At 44.5% G+C, this 10,743-nt stretch overlaps 1 long non-coding RNA gene across 1 annotated transcript; it reads left to right on the top strand.

The window, feature by feature from the left end:
- The first annotated feature begins 1,472 nt into the window (after positions 1–1,472).
- Positions 1,473–5,285, top strand: LOC123141301 (uncharacterized). Its single transcript, XR_006470220.1, has 3 exons — positions 1,473–2,157; positions 2,552–2,793; positions 3,575–5,285. It is a non-coding gene; the product is annotated as an uncharacterized lncRNA (long non-coding RNA).
- Positions 5,286–10,743: the final 5,458 nt, after the last annotated feature.

Here is a 10,743-nt window from a genome sequence, read left to right as displayed (position 1 = left end):
CTTGCAAAAATTCTAGAGAAATAATGGCTTGATGAAACATTCCCAAAATGGGTGGAGGTAAGTTATATGGACAATAGAAGGCCTAGAAAACTTGGCAGCCATAATGGAGCAAGATAAAATATACTTGCTTCACAAACTGAAATTTTGGAGAGAATCAAAGAATTGAAGATGAGCTCACATGGAGGCATGACATGAGCTCTACTTTGGTGGAGGGCTATGATATGATGATATGAAGGACCATGCAAAATGGCAACTCATTTGGATATGCCTAGCTTGCACCTCCTTCACAAAGCTTCTTTCTGGATAGAAACTTTGGAAAATCATAATTAAATAATTACTAGGCAAATGAGGTTGCATTTTGGCATGTGGCAATGATATGGGCAGGAAAAGGTGTCCAAGGAGTTTGAGGTCAATTGGGAAAAGGAAAATAGCACCTGCTTCACAATGTGCCATTTAGGGCAGAATAGGAAATGAATTATTTGAGCATGATGGTAAACATGACAAATGAAATATTTTCCCATATTTGAGAAAGATATGATCCAAACAATTTATGAGAATTATTTGGGAATTTTAGGAGTGATGGAAATAAAGGTTGCTTCACAACCTAGGGCAATTTGAGTTATTCCTTTAATAGAAAAGGAATATTCCCAATAAAAAGAATATTGGAATTTGGGCTAGGATGAAAAATGACAGGGTCTAGGGAAGGATTTGGGTATGACAAGCCACTCTGGAAGCAAAGAAGAGTTCATCTTCTTCACTTTCCAGACCACAAAGCCACGGTAAAAGAAAACTCAAGAAAAAACCTCAGAAAAACAAAAGAAAAAGAAAGGGCCAAAAATCAGGCTGTCACAAAGGGCAAAGGGAAGAAGGGGAACTTCAAGAAGAACGGCAAGCAAGTTGCTGCTCAAGTGAAGAAGCCCAAGTCTGGACCTAAGCCTGAGACTGAGTGCTTCTACTACACAGGGACTGGTCACTGGAAGGGGAACTACCCCAAGTATTTGGCGGAAAAGAAGGATGGCAAAGTGAAAGGTATGTTTGATATACATGTTATTGATGTGTACCTTACTAATGCTCGCAGTAGCACCTGGGTATTTGATACTGGTCCTGTTGCTAATATTTGCAACTCGAAACAGGGGCTACGGATTAAGCGAAGATTGGCTAAGGACGAGGTGATGATGCGCGTGGGAAATGGTTCCAAAGTCGATGTGATCGCCGTCGGCATGCTACCTCTACATCCACCTTTGGGATTAGTTTTAGACCTGAATAATTGTTATTTGGTGCCAGAGTTAAGCATGAACATTATATCTGGATCTAGTTTGATGCGAGACGGTTATTCATTTAAATCGAAGAATAATGGTTGTTTTATTTCTCTACTATCTAAAAGAACCTAAGGTTCCGTTTCCCCTCTTACGTCTTTAGTTTCGTCGATCCATCCTCGCTTCTTCCGGCCTCCTCCACTTCCCAGCGATTTATTTTGGCATGTCCTGATTTTTCTCGTATCACCTCAGCCGCCTCCCTCTCGCCTCACGGAAAGAAAGCACGCACCCACCTAGCACTATCCCCATCACGATCTGGCCGCCGCCCCAATGATCGACATCGCATTCGGCGCCGCCCGTCCCCTCCCTCTCCCGTCTCGCGCTTCTGTCTTCAATCTCCCGTCGGACGTGCTTGTGCCTCCCATCTCGCATCGGCGACCACTCGCCAGCGACGCCCCGAGGCCACCGACGCGGGGAACGAAGGATTGGTTGCCGCTGTTCGGAGCTACTTCGTCGATGTCGCCAATGGGGGCTTTGGCAAGTGCTCCTGGCCTTCCGCCGCCACCGCCGGGCCTGCTTATCGGGACGCCGTCGAATCCTCTGTCGCCAGCCCACGTCCCAGTTCTCCCCTTCCTCTCATAGTTCATCTAGCCCCTACATCCTCCTCTGATTCTCCAGGTTAGTCGCGAGGGACTCATAATCTGCAAGTTCCTGATTTCGAATTGTTTGTGTGTTGTTGTGTTGCAGGCACTTCACGGATGAGATTTTCTCATGTTGTTCTTGCCTCCTCATGTGGTGCCACCTCCTCACGTCGTGCAGCCTCCACAGTCCACACGCGAAGCCACCGAGGTCGGAATCAGACGTGCCAGTCCATGCATCACGTTCTCATGCCATGCCCAAGGTCGTCTTGTTGCCCTGTTGCAAGAATTCCTACGTACAATATTAGTGTTCATATTAGTCTGCAGGTTCATGTGTATCTTTTCAGTATTCAAAATTAGGGAATTCAAGTGATAAATATATTGTTTGGAATTTCGTTACTATGCCATGATCGGTTCAATTTATCCACCATTTAATGTTTTCATTTTTCTGTTGTACAGTAGTTCCTTCTATGGAATTGCACTAATAATATTGTATTCAACTTCGTTAGTGTCCAGATGCAAGTTGATGAATGACTGTTCATGTTACTTGAGAAGAACTAATTAACATGTTCAAGAACAACTGCTGGATTATAATTTTATAAGCCTTTGTACGTTATGCAAGCATACTCATCGATTAATGTTACATCGCCACACCAGCCAGCAGGAGCGGCAGCAACAACAGGGTGTCGTACATTGACCTGGAGGTTGTCCCGAGGGGCACAACACCGCCAGTGGAGATGTATCAGGTGAAGAAGGAGGACATGGGGACGAAGGTGGTGGTGTGGTAGATGGCGGAGGTGGACAAGATGAAAAATTGGTTCGAGAGGGGGGTGGTTGTCATCAACGACTGGGAGACGGAGCAAGTAGACAAGGCCTTTGCCTGGCTCCACAAGATTGAGGTGGGTCTGCGTCAAGAAGAGCACATACCTCTCTGTTCATTTTCATATTTTGCGTTCCATTTTCTATTGAAAACTTCACTGAGCAATTATACTTGCTTTGAGCATCATTTGCATATTCTTATATCTACGTGCAATGTAGCATCATCTTTCCTTGCAATCGGAGAAAAACACGAAGATTTAAATATTTTCAAGACAGAAAAAGCGTAAAGCCTTGCAAATCAACACAATACGTAAATTTAAAAAATAATTTGTCTTGCAAGAATCACCACATTTACGAGACTACGTAAATCTTCGACCATTGATGCAATTGTTCTATGTATGGTTTGCGATGATTATTTGGCAAACTATTTCTCTCCCCCGAAGAAGATAAAAATGAAAAGGAACTTCATCATCCATATGTTCTTGCTCTGAGAAAAGGCTTGAAAGGAACTAATACACTTTGGAATTTTTCTCAGTTTGAGCTTAATTAGCATGTTGTCATGACTGCATGCAATCCAGCGTAATCTTTCGTTTACATTCTTCCATTAATTTTGTGTAGACAGGACATGTCTCTACATGTATATAGAATTCCATCCCAAATTTTTGGATCACCTTTTTCACTAAAGAATGTGTTAACAATAATGCCTGCGCTGTATCAATACTATGACATGTAGTTTTCAAGATTCTAAATATTTTATTTGTCTTTTGTATGTGAACTTTTGACCAGTGGAAGATCCACCATAATGGTTCTGTACTAATAATTAAGTTAAGACTTTTGATGGTGATTTTGGCATGGTGATAGGTTCACTTTGGAATTTGTCTCGCTTTGATGGAGCTTGAATTCTTCACCACACTACGACTGATATTCCTGGAATTTGTGATCACAATGTGTGCTTCCATTGTCATGCAGCTCAGCCTAGGACTGAGCACGGATGCCACTGTGTATTGCTAAAATTTACAGGAAATGCAGAAAATAGAGTTACAGCAAGTGAGCAATGCACAGTTCCCAAAATGTGTACCGCATTGTTATCGAGATAATTATATGTTGTTGTATGGAGAGAATTTGAGTGGGAGTGATTGCAGCATTGGGAGAAGGCACGCGATACATCCTGTTGGCACCCTCAAAAAATGGCTTTAGAGTCTAAGGTATAATGACAGGGAATAAGGTGTAGGATCGTTTCCTAGAAAATTCTATTCAATTTACATGGTTGTGAACCATAGAGTTTCTTATTTTATTTAAGGATTTTGACGCATGGATGTTCTGTCTTCCATTATACTCCCATCGTTCCTAAATATAAGTCATTTAGACATTCCAATACGGACTACATATACGGAGCAAAATAAGTGAGTCTACACTCTAAAATGCGTTTATATAGATCCGTATGTAGTTTGTATTGAAATCTCTAAAAAGCATTATATTTACGAACGGAGGGAGTAATTTGCTGCTCCTCTTGTAATCTATGGGACTATGAAAGAGTTTCTTGCTATTTTGCTTCTCTGATGACGCTTTCCCAACAAGCTTTATCACCATCGTTGGGCATGCACATCGTTAGCAACACAGTACATGGTTCTCCAGGAACCATTTGCTTACTTAGTAATATTTCTGTTCATATTATATGATGATATGCTTGATATGCTTTCCTTGTGTGATCATTGCGTGGGCTGGGTGCGGATAACATTGGCCGTTACCTAATACATTGGCCTGACCGGTCAGTACAATGAATTTATTCCATTCCAGTGGCTGCAACTGCCTTGTTTTTGTTTTTTGCCTGCATCATGTGCATCCTCGAGTCCTAATATAACTCATGCTTACCCTGTAGTTATGTTCCCCTGTTTGGAGAGATGGAATACAATCTTAGCTGCAAGTACACGCTGTACGTATAGAAGAACAACTAGAGGCACTTGAAAAATCTTGTGTAATTGGTATTGTGCTATGAAAAGGTATTCCCTGTGTAAACTTTTTGAAGACATTTTAGGTGACAACTTATAAAAGTTTACAAAGGGAGTATATTCTATGCCTACTTCGAATTGTACGCAATGATAACCCTTTCTTCAGAAAAACCCTTTCTGGTGTTTGTACCTTCAGTGTGAGTTATAACAATATATGTTGTACCATGCCATTAAATATTTATCACTACTTATGTTCCATATTCACCCTAAAACTTCTCTAAAGTTACTAAACTTTCTCGTGTTTTCTGAAGCTACCATGTATCCCCTTGCCTAAAATTTGACTGATAGCCAGATGTGCCATTAAGGACGATGATCAGTTTGGAATGAGGAGTGGAGATAGTGATGAAGAAGATGAAGAAGGGTCATTTATAACATGAAACTATAGTTGACATTGTTCAATGTGCTCTTAGAGATATACATGTTTCACATGATTTGTTATGTCCCGTTGCAACGCACGGGCAATTAACTAGTATATGAATAATATCTTTTATGGTCATGCACCCTTGATGAGTGGTCTATTTTTACTAAATCTTGATAGTAATGATACACATATTCATAGTATTGAAGCCAAAAGATATAAGTTTAATAATGATAGTGCAACTTATTTATGGCACTGCTGTTTAGGTCATATTGGTATAAAGCGCATGAAGAAACTCCATGCTGATGGACTTTTGGAATCACTTGATGCTTGCGAACCATGCCTCATGGGCAAGATGACTAAGACTCCGTTCTCCGGAACAATGGAGCGAGCAACAGACTTGTTGGAAATAATACATACTGATGTATGCGGTCCGATGAGTGTTGATGCTCGCGGCGGGTATCGTTATTTTCTGACCTTCACAGATGATTTGAGAAGATATGGGTATATCTACTTGATGAAACATAAGTCTGAAACATTTGAAAAGTTCAAAGAATTTCCGAGAAAAGTGGAAAATCATTGTAACAAGAAAATAAAGTTTCTACGATCTGATCGTGGAGGAGAATATTTGAGTTACGAGTTTGGTCTTCATTTGAAACAATGTGGAATATTTTCGCAACTCACGCCACCCGGAACACCACGGCGTAATGGTGTGTCCGGACGTCGTAATCGTACTTTATTAGATATGGTGCGATCTATGATGTCTCTTACTGATTTACCGCTATCATTTTGGGGTTATGCTTTAGAGACGGCTGCATTCAAGTTAAATAGGGCACCATCTAAATCCGTTGAGACGACACCATATGAACTGTGGTTTGGCAAGAAACCCAAGTTGTCATTTCTTAAAGTTTGGGGCTGCGATGCTTATGTGAAAAAGCTTCAACCTGATAAGTTCGAACCCAAATCGGAGAAATGTGTCTCCATACGATACCCAAAGGAGACTGTTGGTACACCTTCTATCACAGATCCGAAGGCAAGATATTCGTTGCTAAGAATGGATCCTTTCTAGAGAAGGAGTTTCTCTCGAAAGAAGTGAGTGGGAGGAAAGTAGAACTTGATGAGGTAACTGTACCTACTCCCTTATTAGAAAGTAGTCCATCACAGAATCAGTTCCAGTGATTCCTACACCAGTAAGTGAGGAAGCTAGTGATGATGATCATGAAACTTCTGATCAAGTTACTACCAAACCTCGTAGGTCAACCAGAGTAAGATTCGCACCAGAGTGGTACAGTAATCCTATTCTGGAGGTCATGTTACTTGACCATGACGAACCTACGAACTATGAGGAAGCGATGATGAGCCCAGATTCTGCGAAATGGCTTGAGGCCATGAAATCTGAGATGGGATCCATGTATGAGAACAAAGTGTGGACTTTGGTTGACTTGCCCGATGATCGGCAAGCCATAGAGAATAAATGGATCTTCAAGAAGAAGACTCACGCTGACGGTAATATTACTGTCAACAAAGCTCGACTTGTTGCGAAAGGTTTTCGACAAGTTCAAGGAGTTGACTACGATGAGACCTTCTCATCCATAGCGATGCTTAAGTCCGTCTGAATCATGTTAGCAATTATTGAAGGAAATATGCCGTAGAGGCAATAATAAAGTTATTATTTATTTCCTTATATCATGATAAATGTTTATTATTCATGCTAGAATTGTATTAACCGGAAACTTAGTACATGTGTGAATACATAGACAAACAGAGTGTCACTAGTATGCCTCTACTTGACTAGCTTGTTGAATCAAAGATGGTTAAGTTTCCTAGCCATAGACATGATTTGTCATTTGATTAACGGGATCACATCATTAGAGAATGATGTGATTGACTTGACCCATTATCTTAGCCTAGCACTTGATCGTTTAGTTTATCTGCAATTGCTTTCTTCATGACTTATACATGTTCCAATAACTATGAGATTATGCAACTCCTGAATAACGGAGGAACACTTAGTGTGCTACCAAACATCACAACGTAACTGGGTGATCATAAAGGTGCTCTACGGGTGTCTCCGATGGTACTTGTTGAGTTGGCATAGATCGAGATTAGAATTTGTCACTCCGATTGTCGGAGAGGTATCTCTGGGCCCTCTCGGTAATGCACATCACTATAAGCCTTGCAAGCAATGTGACTAATGAGTTAGTTGCGGGATGATGCATTACGGAACGAGTAAAGAGACTTGCCGGTAACGAGATTGAACTAGGTATTGAGATACCGACGATCGAATCTCGGGCAAGTAACATACCGATGACAAAGGGAACAACATATGTTGTTAAGCTGTTTGACCTATAAAGATCTTCGTAGAATATGTGGGAGACAATATGAACATCCAGGGTCCGCTATTGGTTATTGACCGGAGACGTGTCTCGGTAATGTCTACATAGTTCTCGAACCCGTAGGGTCCGCACGCTTAACATTCGATGACGATCGGTATTATGAGTTTATGTGTTTTGATGTACCGAAGATAGTTCGGAGTCCCGGATGTGATCACGGACATGACGAGGAGTCTCGAAATGGTCGATACATAAAGATTGATATATTGGATGACTATATTCGGACACCGGATGAATTCCGGGGGTCATCGGATAATTATCGGAGTGCCCGGGGGTTATCGGAACCCCCGGGGGGACTAATGGGCCAACATGGGCCTTGTGAGAGAGAGTGGAGGGAGCCATAGGGCTGGTCGCGCGCCCTCCTTGAGGAGTCTGAATTGAACAAGGAGGGGGCGGCGCCCCCTCTTTCCCTCCCTCTCTCCCTCTCCTTCCTTCCCCCTTCCTCCTCCTAGTTGGACTAGGAAAGGGGGAGTCCTACTCCTACTAGGAGGAGGACTCCTCCCCTCCTTGGCGCGCCCCAAGGGCCGGCCGGCCTCCCCCCTTGCTCCTTTATATACGGGGGCAGAGGGCACCCTAGAACACAACAACAGACATTGTCTTAGTCGTGTGCGGTGCCCCCCTCCACCATAATCCACCTCGATCATATCGTTGCAGTGCTTAGGCGAAGCTCTGCGCCAGTATCTTCATCATCACCGTCATCACGCCGTCGTGCTGACGAAGCTCTCCCTCGACACTCAGCTAGATCAAGAGTTCGTGGGACATCACCGAGCTGAACGTGTGCAGATCGTGGAGGTGTCGTACTTTCGGTACTAGGATCGGTCGAATCGTGAAGACGTACGACTACATCAACCGCGTTGTCATAACGCTTCCGCTTTCGGTCTACGAGGGTACGTGGACAACACTCTCCCCTCTCGTTGCTATGCATCACTGTCGGTGTCAAAACCGGCGGATCTCGGGTAGGGGGTCCCGAACTGTGCGTCTAAGGCGGATGGTAACAGGAGGCGGGGGACACAATGTTTACCCAGGTTCAGGCCCTCTCGATGGAGGTAATACCCTACTTCCTGCTTGATTGATCTTGATGATATGAGTATTACAAGAGTTGATCTACCACGAGATCGTAGAGGCTAAACCCTAGAAGCTAGCCTATGATTATGATTGTTGTTGTCCTACGGACTAAACCCTCCGGTTTATATAGACACCGGAGGGGGCTAGGGTTACACAGAGGCGGTTACAAGGGGGGAGATCTACATATCCGAATTGCCAAGCTTGCCTTCCATGCCAACGAGAGTCCCATCCGGACACGGGACGAAGTCTTCAATCTTGCATCTTCATAGTCCAACAGTCCGGCCAAAGGATATAGTCCGGCAGTCCGAGGACCCCCTAATCCAGGACTCCCTCAATCACCATGATCTTGCATCTGCGTAGGAATTTTTTTAAATTACTGCGTTCCTAAACAGTGGCATCCGAGCCAGGTCTATGCGTAGATGTTATATGCACGAGTAGAACACAGGTGAGTTGTGGGCGATAATAGTCATACAGTCCGGCCAAAGGATATAGTCCGGCAGTCCGAGGACCCCCTAATCCAGGACTCCCTCAGTAGCCCCTGAACCAGGCTTCAATGACGATGAGTCCGCCGCGCAGATTGTCTTCGGCATTGCAAGGCAGGTTCCTCCTCCGAATACTTCATAGAAGATTTTGAACACGAGGATCGTGTCCGGCTCTGCAAAACAAATTCCACATACCACCGTAGAGAGTATAATATCCCACAAATCTAATCTGCTGACAAATTTCATAGCGTGACATCACGCCACAGCCCGGTCATTATTCGAACCGTTTTTTTCAACCAGCTACTGCACATATTGCGAGGCGGTTTTCTTGGCACGTCTTGTCAAAGCAGAGTTCGTGTCCCCTTATCACGGGATTTCTCATCAATACGGGTGTGGGTAACCCAACCGTGCCATCAATCACAGCGCTTGGGGAATAAGCAGGTTTACCAAGCAAGTGGGGAGGCGCAGAATCCCTGCTGCCTTTATAAGGGGATAAGGACTCCCTTTCGCACCCATGCTTTCCTCTTCCTAATCCATTCCCTTCCGCTCGAGCTCCAGCGCCCGAGCGTTCATCTTTTCCGCCCACAGAGGTCTTCCGAAAATGTCCGGAACCGGAGCAAGAGGCAAGTGGATGGCCTCTACCGTCCGGGAGAAGGATATCAAAAAGCTTTGGGAGGCCGGGTATGTGGCCAAGAAAATCGGCCACCGTCTCCCGACGGCGGGACAGATCGTCCCTACTCCGGAACCCCACGAGAGGGTTGTATTCCTCCCTCACTTTGTCCGCGGGCTAGGGTTTTCCCTCCACTCGTTCGTTTGCGGCATCATGTATTATTACGGGATCGATTTTCACGATCTATCCCCCAATTCCTTCCTCAACATCTCGACATTCATCATCGTGTGCGAGGCTTTTCTCCGCATCTCGCCACACTTCGGCTTATGGCTGAAGATCTTTAATGTGAAGCCCAAGGTAGTGAGCGGCGAGCACGCCGAGTGCGGGGGTGCTATGGTGAGCAAGATGCCCAACGTCACATGGCCAACAGGTACCTTTAATGATTCCGTCAAGGAGTGGCAACAGCAGTGGTTTTACATCGCTGAGCCGCGCGGCGCGGAATGGGTCGCTGCTCCCGAGTTTCGATCCGGAGCCCCTCTGCGACTTACGTCCTTGGTCACAGAAGGGCTTGAACTGGTCTTCGTCCGACGAACTGTCGGTGCTCCAGACACGTGTTAAAGATATGGAGGACAAGAACATCGAACTTGTTGTGACGCCCCCGGTTTGACCGTACACTAATCATGCACGCAAATGTGTACGATCAAGATCAGGGACTCACGGGAAGATATCACAACACAACTCTAAAACATAAATAAGTCATACAAGCATCATAATACAAGCCAGGGGCCTCGAGGGCTCGAATACAAGTGCTCGATCATAGACGAGTCAGCGGAAGCAACAATATCTGAGTACAGACATAAGTTAAACAAGTTTGCCTTAAGAAGGCTAGCACAAAAGTAGCAACGATCGAAAAGGCAAGGCCTCCTGCCTGGGACCTCCTAACTACTCCTCGAAGCCGAACTCCATGTAGAATCATCCTCGGGATCTCTAGCTCCTGGACTCCAGCATCTGGTTGCGACAATCAGGTATAGGAAGGGGAAAAGAGGGAGAAAAGCAACCGTGAGTACTCATCCAAAGTACTCGCAAGCAAGGAGCTACACTACATATGCATGG

Source organism: Triticum aestivum, chromosome 6D (assembly GCF_018294505.1).
Source record: "Triticum aestivum cultivar Chinese Spring chromosome 6D, IWGSC CS RefSeq v2.1, whole genome shotgun sequence".
Classification (NCBI taxonomy): domain Eukaryota; kingdom Viridiplantae; phylum Streptophyta; class Magnoliopsida; order Poales; family Poaceae; genus Triticum; species Triticum aestivum.
The sequence above is the reverse complement of the archived record's forward strand: the minus strand, read 5'-3'. Positions and strand labels throughout refer to the sequence as shown.